General features: G+C 50.6%; 1 protein-coding gene across 4 annotated transcripts in view; it reads right to left on the bottom strand.

Annotated features, from left to right (window-relative positions):
• FAM163A (family with sequence similarity 163 member A) overlaps positions 1-14,640 on the bottom strand; it is a 79,360-nt gene extending 64,720 nt beyond the window's left edge. For 2 of the 4 annotated variants that reach the window (XM_019426576.2, XM_019426540.2), the window contains exon 1: positions 14,399-14,640. The gene's annotated coding sequence lies outside the window, so the exon portion shown is untranslated. Of the gene's footprint in view, positions 1-13,857; positions 13,994-14,230; positions 14,347-14,398 lie in introns of those variants that run through there. The other 2 variants (XM_019426558.2, XM_019426549.2) reach the window with 2 other exon arrangements.
• Positions 14,641-16,242: the final 1,602 nt, after the last annotated feature.

Genomic DNA, 16,242 nt, shown 5'->3' on the forward strand with positions numbered 1-16,242 from the left:
TGTTACTGAATAAAGGCGGTCCCAGAACCAGTACTGCCAACCCTTGAGTATGGCCAAAATATGTGAGACATCACGAACAGGTGGGGCAAATCTCAAGTCCATCTATATCTCTCTGTCTCCAGTGCCAGGCTTCAGGCTACCCCCCGTCTCCTGCCTCGGCCACTTAGTCCTTTTCCGACTGACTGCCACTCAGCAGACAGATGATCTTCAGACATCAGCCTGGGTGTGTCTCATTCCTACTTAAAACACTGTACAGGGGCGTCGGTTGAGCATCCGACTTCGGCTCAGGTCATGATCTCACAGTTTGTGAGTTCAAGCCCCGCATCAGGCTCTGTGCTGACAGCTCGGAGCCTGAAGCCTGCTTGTGTGTCTCCCTCTCTCTCTCCCCCTCTCCCCACTCATGCTCTGTCTCTCTCTCAAAATAATAAACATTTAAAAAAATTAAAAAAAAAAAAACAACACTGCACAAATATTTGAATTACTCTTAAAACACACAGTTTATGAGGCCCAGCATAATCTAGTCCCTACTAATTTTTCCAGTCTCATCTCGCACCGCTCTCCCCTTTGGTCCCTAAGCCCCAGCCAACGAGCTTTCCTTCTGTTCTTCAAACAGCCAGGGCCCTTTCTTGTATTGGGGTCTTCTCCCACCAGGGACGTTCAGTCCCTCATTCCTCGTGTGACTGGCTCCTTCTCAGCCCCCAGGCTTCTGCCTCAGGGTTACTTCGTTCAGGAAGCCTTGCTTTATAACTGAACCTAAAATAAGTCTCCTTTCTTCCTCTGTCATGGCACACGCTTATGTTTTGTCAGGGTATCTTTATACTTGGTAATTGTGTTTTTATTTTTGTGATCAGCTGTTTGATAATACTTTTTATTCTCTCAATGGGGGGAGGGGGTTTCCGTCCCTCAACGGGACATTCAGCAATGTCTGGACATACTTCCTGCTGTCGCAACTGGGGGAGGGTGCAGCTAGCATCTAGGCGCACAGAAGCCAGAGATCCCGCCTAACACCCTACGATGCACAGGACAGTCCCCCCACAACAAAGAACTGTCAGTGGTGATTCGACTGAGAAATACCGCTCATGGGGGCGCCTGGGGGGCTCAGCTGGTTAAGCATCGGACTCTTGATTTTGGCTCAGGTCATGATCTCATGGTTTGTGGGACTGAGCCCCACATCTGGCTCTGTGCTCACCTTGTGGAGCCTGCTTGGGATTCTCTCTCTCCCTCTCTCTCTCTGCCCATTCCCCACTCGTGATCTTTCTCTCTATCTCAAAATAAATAAATCAACATTTTTAAAAAAGAAAAGAAAACAAAAGAGAAGAGAAGAAAAGAAAAGAAGAGAAGAGAAGAGAAAAGAAAAGAAAAGAAAAAAGAAAATACTGCTCAAGACTGTAGTTTCCACAAAGGCAGAAACCTTGCCTGCGTTCTTCACCATTTTATCTCCAGCACCTGGCTCAGTGTCTGCGGTGAGCCTCCCTCCATAGGGAGCTGGGTGGAAAAACTGACAGGTGATGAAGGGGTGTTATTAAACCTATTTCATAACCGGCAGGGCACATCAGGACCGATCAGAACTGATGCCCACCATAGCACTGGAGCTGGGAAGAGGAGGCATTTTCCCTTTGGTCGCTGGACTGTGGGGAGTCGGGATGCCCTAAGGGAGGGTGCGGGAGCAGCCCCAGGGGCGGGGGACTCAAGGAACTCCGGGAAGTGGCCATTTGCCACCTGATAACACCCTGCACGGCCCTACCAATTCATACCTCCTCCAAGTCAGTCCTGGACAGATGGATGGATGTGCAGAAGGCCAGGAATTCCGATGAAGTGGCTAATGAGGTGAAAAGAGGTAAGGGGCAGGAAAGAACTCTTTCTAGTGTCTACGGAGACATAGAATCTCCGTGTCCTTCACACTTACTCAAACTTACCTCGTAAGGGTAGGTCTGAGATAAGTGGGAGCATGAGCAGACACACAGGTGGGGTGGGGGGGAAGGCTGATGGGGTGGGAGGGGAGCAGGTTTTTTCTTTCTATTGTTCTTCTCCTAAACCACGAAAAGCCTGTTTCCAAGAAACTGCAGCTTTCTCCCCGTCAAACACCCACCTCCCCCTCTCCTTCCAGTCCAGGCTTCCCACTTCCTCTCTTATCTCTAAACCCTTGGCCCATGGACATGATCCAGTTCCTTCCACTCTGAAAGCAACCCATCGCTTCACCTCACATCCCCCTATAGCTACTATCCCAACTGTCTCTATTCTCTTTCCCAACAAAGCCACTAGGAATAAAAGCCTTGGGGCGCCTGGGTAGCTCAGTTCCTTAAGTGCCTGACTTCGGCTCAGGTCATGATCTCACAGTTTGTGAGTTCGAGCCCCCCCATCAGGATCTTTGCTGTCAGTGCAGAGCCTGCTTTGGATCCTCTGTCCCTCTCTCTCTCTACCCCTTCCTCTGCTTGTGCTCTCTCTCTCTCAAAAATAAACATTTTTTAAAAAGCCTAAACTTGGTGTCTCCACATCTGGATGATAATCATCCAGATACTGCTGCATTTCTCTGCCTCTTCACAGCAAAACTCCTCAAATGTTTCTGTACACTTGTTTCTCTATTTTCTCATAACTTATTCATTGCGAACTCACTGAAATCTGCCTCCAGCTCCCACCGGCTACTCTGAAATCACTTCTGACAAAGATCTCCAATGACCCGCGTGCTGTCCCTCCCAAACAATCTACGTTGACTACCCACTCCTACTTGAAACTCTTTATCCCTTAACTTTTCTCCTCATCAACCACTCATCACACTACCTCTCCTGGTTCAACTCATGCCATCCCGACTATTCCCTCTTAGACTGTCCCCTCTACACCACTCCCCTCCTATACGTGAATCCTTCCCAAGGCTCCATTCTTGCCCTCCCATGCCTTCCTTAGGCCCTCGCCTGCCCATGGGCAATTCACAGAGCTATGAGCTCTGCGGGCCTGGTTTTCAGACTTGCACCACCAACTGGCGCTTGGACACAGTCTACTTAGCCATCCTACGGGAATCTTTCATTCGAATGGCCTCCAACAGACGCCATCATCTCACCTGCTCTTCCCCCTCAAAGTGCTTGCCTTCCCGCCTTTCTCCCCCTAATTAATGGGACCACCATCCCCCCAGTCCCCAAGCCCAGCGGTGTGTGAATCACTGCAGTCTCCCCCCCCACCTCTCCCCTCAAATCCACTCAGCCACCAAATCTTGCTCACTTTATCCCTTAAATGTTTCTAAAGTACATCCGTTCTCCATCCTTTTATGACCATTGTCTTCATCTGCCTCCTCATTAACTTTTTCCCCTTTGTTAAAACACTTACTCTTAATACAGTCACATCAACAAAGGCAACCGAGCTCCACATCTACTTGTGTCATTTATAAATGAGCCTGCAAACTGTCCATTTTCAAGTCAGAGCTCTTCACCGCCCTTGCAAGTCTCTCCTCTGTTGTACTTCCTGTCTCTCAGAACGGCACCCCCACTTGCCAGGCCTACTCCCCACATCCAAAAATCTGCAGGTCATTTTAGGTTCCTTACTCTGTCTTTTCCATGTGTCTCAACTCTTGACTAGACAGTTGCAGTACATCTACCTTCTTTCCTTCCTGCACCCAACCACCTCTCCCTTAAACCAAACAACAAAGGGCATCGCTGTCCCAGGTGTGCCAGCCCGGCTTTTCTATTTAGACCCTGACATCTTTGAGGGCACGGACCATGTCTGGGATTTTTCTGATTCCTCCAATGTCCCCAGCACAACACTGCGTACAGAGTATGCCCAGCAGAGAAGAAAGTGGGCAATGAGACCCATCTGCTAAGAGAAATCTGGTGTTGAGCTGTCAGCCCCCTGAGGTGAAGGGTGCTGGGTGCCTAACTCCTCTGCCACAACGAGAGGACATGCTTGGTATCAGCAAGACCTCAGCAAAGATGTTGGAAATGATTCTCTGAGGGGCCTGGGAAATGGACTCCAGCAAGGACAGCATCATGGATCGTGGTGCCATCACGAGGACTCAGCTGATTTCTGAGATCTCGAACCGGCAGGCACCCATCTGTGATGTTGTAGGGTGTCCTCGAGCGGTACTCAGTGGTCCAGCAGCTTGGAAATACATTCCACCTGTTTTTTGGTGGCCCCCTCGCCTTGGAAATAAACAACGGTTCAGTCCTTTCAGGAATTTATTCTGTTTTCCAGAATTAGAGTCTAGAGTGTTTCATTTCTGTTATCTTGTCAAAATCCTTATCCCTTTGAGATCCATGATATTTGATTATTCTTCACTCTATCCTTCACCACACCACTGCCTCTCCGTCACTCATTGAGGACATTAGCAATTGTCCCCCTTCATTTAAGGTTCTGTCATCATCCTAGAAAGTTTCAATACACACAAAGATGGCCTCTCCAAACGCCCTAGCATCATATTTCCACAACTTCCTTAATGCCACTGGCTTTTAGTTTCATTTCACTCATTCACTAGCAATGACCATACCTTGGACCCATATCACTGAAACTGTCCTGCGGTCAACCCTCGCCTAGACTACCGCCACTGACCCTTGACCAATCACTCTGCCGTTGTTCAGAAACCTCCAGTGGCTCTACCACTCCCACAGGTTCAAGTCCAGGTCCTTAGGCCAGGAGGCAGAACACCAGCCTGCCGTCCTGTGTCTCACCCCCTCCCCATCGCCTGGCATTTCCTGCTCTGATGTTGCTGAACCAAATTCAGTCTCTGCTTCCCCCCACCGTCTCCTGAGCTTCCCGGGCCTAACTGCGCCTTGAAGGCCCCGAAGAATTCCCTTTTTACCTGCAAAGATGTTCCCTCCTTGTCTGTTTCCCTTTTCTCTCTACAAAGATGTTGATCTTCACATTCCAGCTCAAACACTACCTCCTCTGGGAAGCCCTCCCTGCCTAGCCCGGGCACAGCCAAGGGCTCCTTCTTCTATGCTCCCCAGCATGGGATGCAGCCATTACAACATTTATCTGATCACATTAATATCACAAGGGCAGGAACCATTCCTATTCATCTCTGTATCTCAGCCCCGGGTACAGGCCTGGTTCAGAGTTGGCTTCACTGGATATTAGGAAAGTGATGAAGGCGTGAGTCCCACAGATGCCCTGTCCTCTGTGTATCAATGAGGCCAGAGGAGATTGGGTTCTTGAATTAATTGAACCTCGTCTCTTCTCACCCTGGCCCAGTGCCCTGTCCATATGCTTAACTCCCCTAATAGAATCTGCCCTGGCTAAGCACCACATATAAATGAATCCCTAAGCATTAAGTAGCAGAAAAGCTTCCAATTGCTTAGAGAAGGAAAGAGGCTGGTGCTTTACAGATGGAAGGGAGACAAGTGGTGTAAGGAGAGACGTCCGTCTAAATTTTAGGTACTAAGTACCTGGAAGTGTTGACGACTCTTTCATACTAAACCCAGTTATGTGTTCAGCACTAGGCTAGCCACTGACGGTGAGAAGAAAAGTCAAAACAGCAGCAGGCCTTTGTTGATGGTGTTCTACGTGCCAGGCACAACTCTGTAGGGTAAGCATCGTGGGTATCATTCCCATTTTACAGGTAAGAAAATGGACTCAATGTCACCCGGCTAATACATGCTCGACTAGTATCACCTTTGACTAGTGTCTTCACCCCTTCTCTCTTCACTGTCCTCACCACCCCCATTCTAAAGTAAACGTCCTCCATCCTTTCTCCGCTCTAGCCATCCTTCCTTCTCTTCATCAGATGGAAACATCCTCATCTTCCACCATCTCATAAAAACAAACAGGCATGAGCCTTCTCCTCCCCTCCTTCTCTCCAGTTATCCCAGAGCATGGCCCCTCTCCATCCTAAGGCCTATTCCCTCCACCTGCTTGGTTGATGCTGTCCACCCATTTTTCTTAGGGACCTCACATTATGAATTATCCTTCCTTGAACCGATAGCTTTTCCATTCAACTGGATCCTTCACACTGCCATGTAAAGGTGCTCAACTGTCCCCCATTAAAACAGAACAAAAGCACCCCACCTCTCCAAACCTCTGGAAAGACTTATTTGCACATTCAGTGTCTACTTCCCCCTCCGCCAACTACAGTCTGACTTTTGCCCATCACATCCCTGAAACTATTGTTTAAATCACCTGTGATCTCTGTTTCTGAAGCCAATGGACTTTCATTGGTCCTCATCATAATGGGCTATGCTTCCTCTTCTCTTATTCAAGAAACACTCTGCCCTTGGTTTTCGTGACATTTCCCACTCCTGGCTTTTCTCCTATCTCTCTAGATCATCCTTCTCTGCTTCCTTTCTAGGCCCATCCTAACTCGAAGTTAACCCCAGGCCTTCTCTTCTAAGCCTGTCCTTCCTTCCTTGGCAGCCTCCTCCATGCCATGGAGCTGGATGTTGACAGCTTATGGGGGCATAGATCCTGCCCAGACCTCTCCTTCAAACTCCTGCCCATATATCCCCTTGGCCGCTCTCCCTCCACCCAGATGGTTCAAAGGCTCCTCAAGCACAACATGCCGAGACTGAACTCATGTCATTTGTCTCAGGAAATGGTACCCCTATCCACCGCTACATAGTTGGGAGCCCAGGGCTCGTCCCCAAAACTCCCTTCTGACCAAACCATCACTTCTTGTCCATTTCACTTCTAAACCTCTCAACTCTGTCTTCTTTCTCTCTCCACTACAAATGTCCCAATGTAAACAACCATCTCTCGAGATGTCTCCCCGGATCTTCCCTTGGCCACCTCAAATATACTGTCCACACCCTACAGCCACAGAGATCTTCCTAAAGTAGGAAATCTGACTATATCACCCTCCTGCTTAAGTACTTCTGTGATTACCTGTTCCTGTAGAATCAACATCAGAATCCCTACCGTGGCTGATAAGACTGAGTGTTCTAACTCCCTCCTGCCTCTCCTGTTCATCTCACATGCTTCTCCCTCTCCCTCTAGGCACCCCAGGCCACTGGCCTTTGGCACCTCAAAATGCTATGCCTGCTCTAGCCAAGACCCTCCCCATTCCCAGAATATCCTCTCTCAGGTCCAAAACCCCACTCACTTCCTTCTCTCCTACTCACTCTCCAGGACTACTGAACTATCATTTCCCCAGGATGACTTCCCAGATCCTCCCTGAGCGGCCCAGACCTCCTATGAAACACCCTGACAATGCCATGGACCTCCAATTTATTGCTTGTATAAGTGGCACTTTACATTTACTTTGTGACAAGTTTGTTTCCCTGAATGACTTCAAGCTCCATGAAGGCTGGGACTTTGACAGTTCTGGTTTCTCCAACACACACACACACACACACACACACACACACACACACACACACTGTATCCCCTGTGACATTCAATAAATACTTGGTTGACATCATGAAAATGCAACCCAATTCTATCGGGCTTCTGGCCTCATTACTCTCCTGAAATTGCCCTTGCTAGAGTCATCAACAACCTTCAAACTGCCAAAACTATGCGCCTGTGGATCCCTGGTGTTCTACCAGCTGGACTGAGGGTTTCCTGCACTAAAATAGAATCTTGGCAGGCTTTCCCCGATTCATAGAAAAAAAAAAAAATTAACTCACAGAATATCCTCAATTTAAGGCTTTTGTTTCATAAAGTTTTCTTTCTTAAAACTTGGTGTCTGCTATTCTATGCCTGTAGTAGAATCTAGCATAAGATGCTCTCTGATTTAGCTCAAAATTATATATTCAGCCCTTTCAAAATTCTATGGTATTCTCCAGCAAGCACCATAATTTCCATGGGTTTCATGACATGAACAAGTGTTTTGAGACCCACTGGCCAAATCCAAAGAAATATTTTTAGCCCTCTGATTTGTTCTCTTGGTGATATCTGGTACTGCCAATCATGATGTTTATGTGTTTTAGCAACAAGCATTTATTGAGCACATATTACGTTTTCCCACAGCCTTTTGTTGCTATTTTTACTATGGCATTTATCACCTTCTCCTGTGATATCTCCCGTGTACTACAAGCTCCTGGAGGCTACAGGGCCCTTGACTTTCCCTTCTCTCTGTCTGTCTCTCTCTCTCTCCCCCTCTCCCTCTCTCTCTCTCTCCACTCACCCCTGCCCCCAGCCAGCCCAGCACTTGGCTCGGGCACATGGATCATCTTCATTGCCCATAGGAATAAATGAACGAGTGAATACATGAGTGAACACAGAATAAAATGCTGAGGCAGAACTGGAGCCCCCCATTCCTGGCACCCCGCTGCCTCCCCACTGGAAAGCTCATGGTCATTCAGTGGTTTGATAGGACTGACATGTCGAGTTCACACACGTCCGATATCACCCGTTGTTATTTTAACAAGTAAAATGAATCTGATAGAAGCCTAATATGGTTTTAGAGCCTTGTGCCTCCGAGAAGCCCTTCTAATATCTAATCCGTCATCAAGCTCTGTTGATTTACCACCAAAAAAAAAAAAAAAAAAAAATCATTGTGATTGCCTATCTTATGGGGACATAAACAGTTTTACTCTGTAAGCACCTGAAAATGCCATGTATTATGTCTGTGGCAGAAGTTGAGTAAATAATGACATTACTGATATGAATGTATCTTCAAACGCTCCATATTCTACCGAAACCGTTCTCTTGGCCTCTTCTGCCCTTTCTTCTGAGCTTGTCTATCAAAATCATACTTAACCTTCAAAGCCCAGCTCAAAAATCACTTCCTCCAAAAAAGACCTTAACAATCTACCAAATTACTGGGGCCAGCCTCTGGCTCACGGTCACCCCTCGACACCTGACCACATGCCATTTGTACCTCTACTTAGCACGTGCTTCTTCAGTCTGCAGGATCCTGCTGCTGACACGAATGTTCCTCTCCCACACTGCCTTGTGGGCAACTCGAGCCCAGGAACCACGGCTTGCTCATCTTTCAGTCTTCCCAGTGCCTTGAGCAATACTCACTTTCTGGCATGTATTACACTGATCGTCCACTACTATTTTGCTCTGCTGTGCAAACATCATTTTTGGGGTATCATAAGAGGACTTTTTAAAAACAAACCATTCAGGCGTCTGGCTTTCTCCCTCATGGCTAGGTTCTGGCAGACTTAGCTGAGAGCCTAGCCCAGCTTCTTGCTCTCAACCCCACAGCAGTAGCTGCCTTTGTGCTAGAATTCATTTGGGGGAAAATTCGAGCGGTTTCTTTTTGAAGTGGAGTGGGAGTCAGAGGCGAGCCCTGGCCAGCAAGCTGTGTGGGAGGAAAAAGGTGTGCAATGAGCCAGGCCCTTGGCTCTCAGGCTGTTTCTGCCAAATAGCAGACAGACCCCCAGCACAGACCTGGGGGGTTCAGGGGCCACCCTGCCCACCTTCTTCCTTGGGCGCAGACACCGACCCTCACAAGCACTCCCTTTCCTCCTTCCATCCCTGGGGAACATCACACTCACAGTCCACTTGGCCTGGCCCTAATGTACACACAGAGACACAAGCAGGAAAGATGGGACCCTGAACCAAGAATGCTGACTGCTTTGTCCCTGAACTGTGCCCTGTACAAACCTACCCAGACTGCAAATATTCCAGCTCATCCATCAAAGTATGTAGTGCTCAGCTACACACTGTTATAACCCAAACCAAGTCTCCGAGCACCTGGGATGCTCTTGTGTCTCTGGTGCAGGTTACTATGCAGGAAAGAAAGTCATCGAAGAAAGAGCAAAAAAGGTGCTGCTTGGTGGCAAAGAGCCTGGGCTCTCACACATACCCGATCAGGAGATTAAATGAGATGATGTAGGCAGAGTGCTTAGCGGAGTACCTGCACACAGAAAGTTCCTAACAAAGGCTTCCCACCTACTGGAAGGTCCCTTCTCGTGTGGCTGGAACAAAGTCTTTCTTCTGCTTCTGCTATTCAACAGCCTGTTTACCTGAAGGAGGGAAGGCAGTTCCTAATACTTGCTCCCATCCCCTTCATGCATCCAGCAGCCTCCACGGTAGGTGATCAGCAGAAGGGAATTCTTGGCTGGGGAGCAGGGCAGGGGCTGGACATCTGTGCTGATGGGAGACACCCAAAGGGGCATTCCAGAACATACCAACTGATGCCATTACAGCTGCGTCAATAACCTTCTTCCTTCCTCTGGGACAAAACAGCCCGAGACCCCAGAATAATTTTCAAAACTTTTCATTCAAGTGTATCTCTCTCCCTCTCCTTTCTGAAGTCCAAATACAACACCAGAAATAGACTTACTGCCCTCACTGATGACGAGGCAGTGCTCCCCCTACTCCCGCCTACCCCCCGCCCCACTGAGGCTACCCCGGTGCTGGCAGTTTCTCTTGTATAAGGGAATATTAGGGCAAAAAAGTTTCTACTTCTTCATATTGTTTTCAAGGCCAGAGGGTCATATCTTGCCTACCCACCTCAGAAAGGTGTCTAAAGGCACCTCTCCCTCCAGCTTTCCAAGCACAACCCACGTATTTAAAGGCATTCTGGATGGCCCAGAGCTGAGGGACCCTGTGTGTTCTCAGGGACCTTTGGCTTTTACCCCAAAGGGAACCCCTCAAGCAAGCTGAGGGTGGGGGTGCCACCTCCACACCGTTCACCCGGAGAAGGGCTTGAGGGAATGTATCAGGCACAGGACAAGGAAAGAGGATTTTTTAAAATAGTTAATGCATCTGGGGCGCCTGGGTGGCTTGGTCGGTTAAGCGTCCGACTTCAGCTCAGGTCATGATCTCACGGTCCGTGAGTTCGAGCCCCGCGTCGGGCTCTGTGCTGACAGCTCAGAGCCTGGAGCCTGTTTCAGATTCTGTGTCTCCCTCTCTCTCTGCTCCTCCCCTGTTCATGCTCTGTCTGTCTCAAAAATGAATAAACGTTAAAAAAAATTTTTTTAAATAGTTAATGCATCCCTATGGTTCCGAATTGAAAGGGTACAGAAGGGTTTAAAGGTCTGCTCTTCCTGAAGGCAACAGATCTTATCAGGTTTTTTGGACATACCTATGCATACACAAGCAAACATCTTGGAATTCTCCTTCTTCCTCCTCTTTTATAACATAAACAGCATCATAGAGAACTCTATGCATGTTTTCCACTTAGCCATATATCTTGGAAATCATTCCATGTCAGTTACAGAGAAATTCCCAAGTCTCTTTTTATGAATGAATAGCACAGTATCCAACTGCCTGGAGGTGCCACAAGATATTCAGCAAGTTCATCTTTGATGAGCACGTGGATTGTTCTTTCAGTGCTATACTTTCAGTGCTACACTGTACATATGTCTTTGTGCCCATGGGCAAGTGTAAGGACAAGTTCAACCCCTAAAAATGGAATCACTGGGTCCGATGGCATGGGCATTTCTAATTTTGGTAGATGGTTCTAAAACACCCTCCAAAGAAGTTGTACCCATTTACTCTTCCAACAGCAATGTATGGAGGGGCTGTTTTTCTAGAACCTCATTAGCAGTTTATCCATCTTCTTGATGTTTGCTAACAGAAAGGGAAATAAGTAGGCCATTGCCCTACTGCCGCCAGTTTGCAGTCTACATGTTAAAGGATCAATCCTTTGTGTATGATTAAACCCATGGGTCCTAGAGGGAACAAAGAGCAAGCAGTTTTACCTGGCCAGCACTTTCCCTAAAGCCTAACGGGGTCACAAACATCTCTTGCACCTCCAAATAGTGTTTATTCACAACGGTTCTGGATTTTCAGCTACCACATGTGTCCGTTCCTAATGGGAGAAGAACAGCTGTGTGGAGGGAGCAGGGGGCTTTGGAACTGAGACACCTGGCTTCACAGAACAGCTCTGCCATGGACTCACTTTAGGGTCTTAGCAAGTTATTTAACCTCTCCCAAACTCAGCCTCCTCGTGTGAAATACAGGGACAATAATATTGATTTAGCAGAGCCTTGTGTCTGACATATAGAAAGTACTCAATACGTGGTGGCAGTTTTCCTTAGTGCTAATGATCATCAGGCCAGATTCTAAACCTCGGGGCACTTTCCACAACTGACGAGACCAGCCAGGGCCATTCTGAGGATAAAGGGGCCACCAAGACGATTCCCAGTTTCTGCTACGATCTCCCCACCCCCCCACCCCCTGCCGCCAGCCTCCTTTCCAAGGTTATCGGGAGACATCACTAAAATCCTACCCTGGGTCTCTGGGTGAGGGTGGGTCGTTTCCGTGCCAAGACAGGCCCCCCTGTTGCCGGATGATGTTTGCGCTCAGACTGAAGCCGCTCTGAGCTAAGCAGAGCTCATTTCCAATTACAGATGGGCACACTGGAGACAAAGCAGAGATCCTTGAGCAAAATGTGAGGCACTTGCTCTCATCAGCACTGGAGCCCATTCTGCCTTTCCTGAGCACTGGTTTTGATAAGGTCACTAAATGCAAATTTCTGGTTCTGGCAGGAATGCCAGTGAAACCCACCACCAGGGTTTCTACCCATGCATATGACACACACACCCTACCCCCACCCCCAGAGGACTTCAGAGGCTTCTCCCATTCACACATGGTCCTCTCTCATTCACTCATGGTCATCTCCCCAGGAGGGCAGAAATCCTGCCCCTGCTCTGCTTGTGAGTAGGGGGAACTGTGAGGAGGGTGCAGCTGATTTGCCTAAGACCACAGCTGAGCCACCCGGAGTGCCAACACGACCCCTGTCTCTACGTACTGGTTTAGATCCCTACAGACACAGGAGCTGGAACCTCTGGAGAGGGGTCTGAGAAATTATCATTGCTCCCAGAGAATATGCCTTTGCTCTTTCTCCCCTTTGATCCACCTCTGCCAGTATAAAGGGAAGGGGCAGGGGCCAAATGTACTTCCAAGCACTTTATTAGCACAGAAAGGAAGTTGCCTTCCACCCCCACTCTACCTCCCTAAGAACACCCCAAATCGCAGCAAATCTCAGGCAAAGTGCACTTTTCCAGATCTGAAGTCCCCCCATCATTGTTTCTCACGCGGTATAAAACGTGAGTCTGGCTCAACCACTGGAGGACGCGGGACAGGGCACAGAGATCCGACTAGGTAGACGTCACCCTTGCCAGTTGCACTGAACCCCCAGCTCCAGCCAGGGTCCTCCAGCCCCGGGCCACGAGTGTGGCCTCCTCAAGGAGGGTCCCGGGCTGGGCAGACTGGAAAGGACGGGAGAAAGTGCCTCAACTGACTGCAGGGGGGAGTGGGGGCTGCCTGCGGTTGCACACCTGCCCCCCACCACCTTCCCGCCGCGGCCAACTTGCTAGGAAGAGCGAACTTCTGGGGCCCCACAGTTCCACCCAGAGAAAAGGAATGCCCAAGTGTGACAGAAAAGCACGGGTGGTGTATGCAGCCCAAGGGCACCGACAGAGAAGACCGAGCTCCATCCCTGCCCTCCCTCGCGGCCTCGGGAAGCGCAGAGACCGGACGAAGCCACCCGGGCAGGAGGTCTCCGGGGCGCCGCGCTGGGCACTCTACCCAAGCCACCCCAGCCAGCTAGGGTGAAGAGGACGGGAGCAGGGGGACGCCGGGCCTAGCCCGACACTGCTCTCCGCTCCTGCCCTGCTCTATTTGAGCCAAACCCTCCTCCGGACGCTGAGCGAAGCTTCGATGTGGCCGGCGCCCCCCGCCCAGCCCGCCGCGCACGGCCCTGGGGATACGGGTGCGGGACGCAAGCTCCCTCCTCGGGAGGAAACGGACAGCGGCCCGGGTGACAGTCCGGTTTCTCTGTCCCTTAGGCAGACGTCGGCGCCGGCTGTCTTGGACCCGGACGGCCTGGCGGAGATGGCGACCCCGCACCGCGAACGCACCTCCGCCCTCCTAGCGTGGTCAAACTTGAGCAGGATCACCAGGGTGCAGGGCTGGCGCAGAGGCGCCCGCGCGCTCGGAGGAACCCGCACGCACAGACCGACGGCGGCGGAGCGTCCCGCCCGCCCGCCCCGCACCCACCCACCGCGGTGCTCAGCCCCGGACCGGCTCACTCACGCGCGCCCCGCGGTCCCGCCGAGCGTGCAACGTCGCGGGCCCGGGCCGCCGCATGCTCCCGGGTGCTGGCGGGCGCCGAGGCGCGGCTGCCGGGTCCGTGTGCGCTCCGGCCGGCGGAAGGCGCTCGCGGAGCAGGAGCGCGCGGCAGCGACGCAGGCGGGGACGGGGACTCGGCAAGTCCAGCCCCGAGGCGGGGACAGCGCGACCGGCGGCCTGGCCACGAGGCCGGAGACGTCCACCCCCACCCCCACCCCCTCGGAGTGCGCGGCCCGCGGTGCGGAGCGGGAGAGCCAAGCGGCGACCCAGACCCAGTCCGGCACGGCCGCGGTCAAGATAGGGGCGCGCGGGGAAGGTGGCCCCGGGGCGCGCTTACCCCGGTGCTAAGGCGCCCTCGGAAGTACGCCCCGGCCCGGCACCTCCCCGCGCGGAGCCGGGCGCCCCGGTGGGGGCGGGGAAGGAATCCTCGGCCCGCCCCGCTCCGCCCCGTCCCTCCTTTTCTTCCTTCGGGGAACCTCGCTCGAGGAGCACCCTAACCCGTTACCGCGACTGAGCAGCTCCTTTCCGGCGTCCACTCGCGCGTTGGGCTGGCACCCGGTCTGCGCGCGTCCTGCTGAGCGCCTGGGCCTGGGGCTGCCCACGTGAGGCTCCTGTGCGTTCCCCGGCGCTCTGAGAACTGCCCCTGCACGGAGCCGACAGCCTCAACGCCCCTCCAGGTGGCCCGGGCTGGGGGCAGGTACCGAGCCACCTGATTGGCGCTGGCCGCAGTCCTGGGAGAATCCCCCACGAGAGAGGCTGCTTGCACGAGGGCGGAGGGAAGGGACCAAGCAGAGCAGGCTGGCGTCTTCCAAAGAGCCTTCCCGTAGCTCCACTGCCTTTTCGCCTAAGAAATGTAAGCTCAGGAGTCGGGCCCCCTAGGAACGCCTTATACAGGGAACTCTATGTGCCACAGCTCAAGTCCAGCACTGAAAATCCCGTGGGAATGATAGTTTTAAGGACCAGGGTGTGTCGCTGTCCACCGGACTTTGCCTGGAGAGCCGCCTGAAAGGCTCATCTGCTTCCCTATTTCTGGCCAGCACTGTTCCCTGGAAGTCCAGTCACACCTGGGTGCCCCCGCCGTTGAGGGGTACCCCGTCCTTGTAGCGGGCAGAGAGGGAGTCAATCTGTAATTGGAAGTGTGACGGCGAGATCTAGCAGGAAAAGGCAGGGAAGGGGACGCAATGTCTTCCCCATCCCCCAGCAGGAGAAGAAAACGTTAACGGTGCTCTAGATTTCTTTTAAATTACCCTCCTTTAGTGTTTTAAAACTCTACAAATAGCTTATGTGCTGTACCCCCAGACAATAAGTTCTGACATCAGTCTGCCTGGAGAGCATGGTAGGTGGGGTGAGATGGAAGGAAACTCACTTTTTAGCGTCTCCAAAGCATCTCAGTGTGGAACTTTTGCCTGTTCAGATCTGTTCATGTTTCTCCTGACCCTGCTCTCCAGTCTTGGGCTGAAGACAGGGGAGGAGGAAAGGGGGTCACCCAAATTAATGCTCGGGGCGGGGGGCGGTGTTCCCCACATCAAATATATTTTCCTCTTCATACTCTGGACAGTCTGGAGGATTCAAAGCAAACGCGAACACTGTATCAATTTCTCAAACAGGAAGAAAGAAAAACGTTGATCCCTCAGCCCAGGTCCAACTTGTAACGGAGAGGAGTAAGAAATTTAGCACTTGGAGCAACCTTTATTATTCCTAAACCACTATTTAAATATATATTTTTTTCTTATATTTATTTATGATATATAATATTTATATATAAAACATACCATATCCAAAGGAAAGCTACCCACCTGCTCATTCCAGAAGATTTACTGTTGCTTCAACACTCCACATTTTTCCTCCTTCTCTTCGCAGGTTTTAAATTTTGACCTCGGATCTTGACGTGCTGCCTTTTCTCACCCAGTCAAACCTCACGCCTACATTCCTTCCTGGCCTCACTTCTTCTCAGAGACAAAAGTGAAATATTAAGAGACGTGTTATTTTGTTGTACACAATGACACAAGAGAGGAAAGTGAAAATGAAGTATATGTACAGCCTAACCAATCATCATAAACCAAACTGGTGTATTCACCCAGGTCATTGACATCACCCTACAAACGCCCCCATTTGTTTTCCTGAGCCCTTCCCTTCCCCCGCAAGCAACAGCCATCCTGACTTTATAGTAATCACTTCCTTATATATCTTTTGGGTTTCATTAGCTTGTTATGCATCCCTAAACACTGTAGTTTAGTTTCCTTGTTTTTGTAATCTCTGTAAATGGAATAATATAGCATGGATTTTTCATGTGTAGCTGGCTTGTTCTTTCACTTGGTCATGTTCGTGGGGTTATTTTTGTTGCATATA

This window comes from Panthera pardus, unplaced genomic scaffold (assembly GCF_024362965.1).
Source record: "Panthera pardus isolate Hobbes unplaced genomic scaffold, ASM2436296v1 HiC_scaffold_21, whole genome shotgun sequence".
NCBI lineage: Eukaryota > Metazoa > Chordata > Mammalia > Carnivora > Felidae > Panthera > Panthera pardus.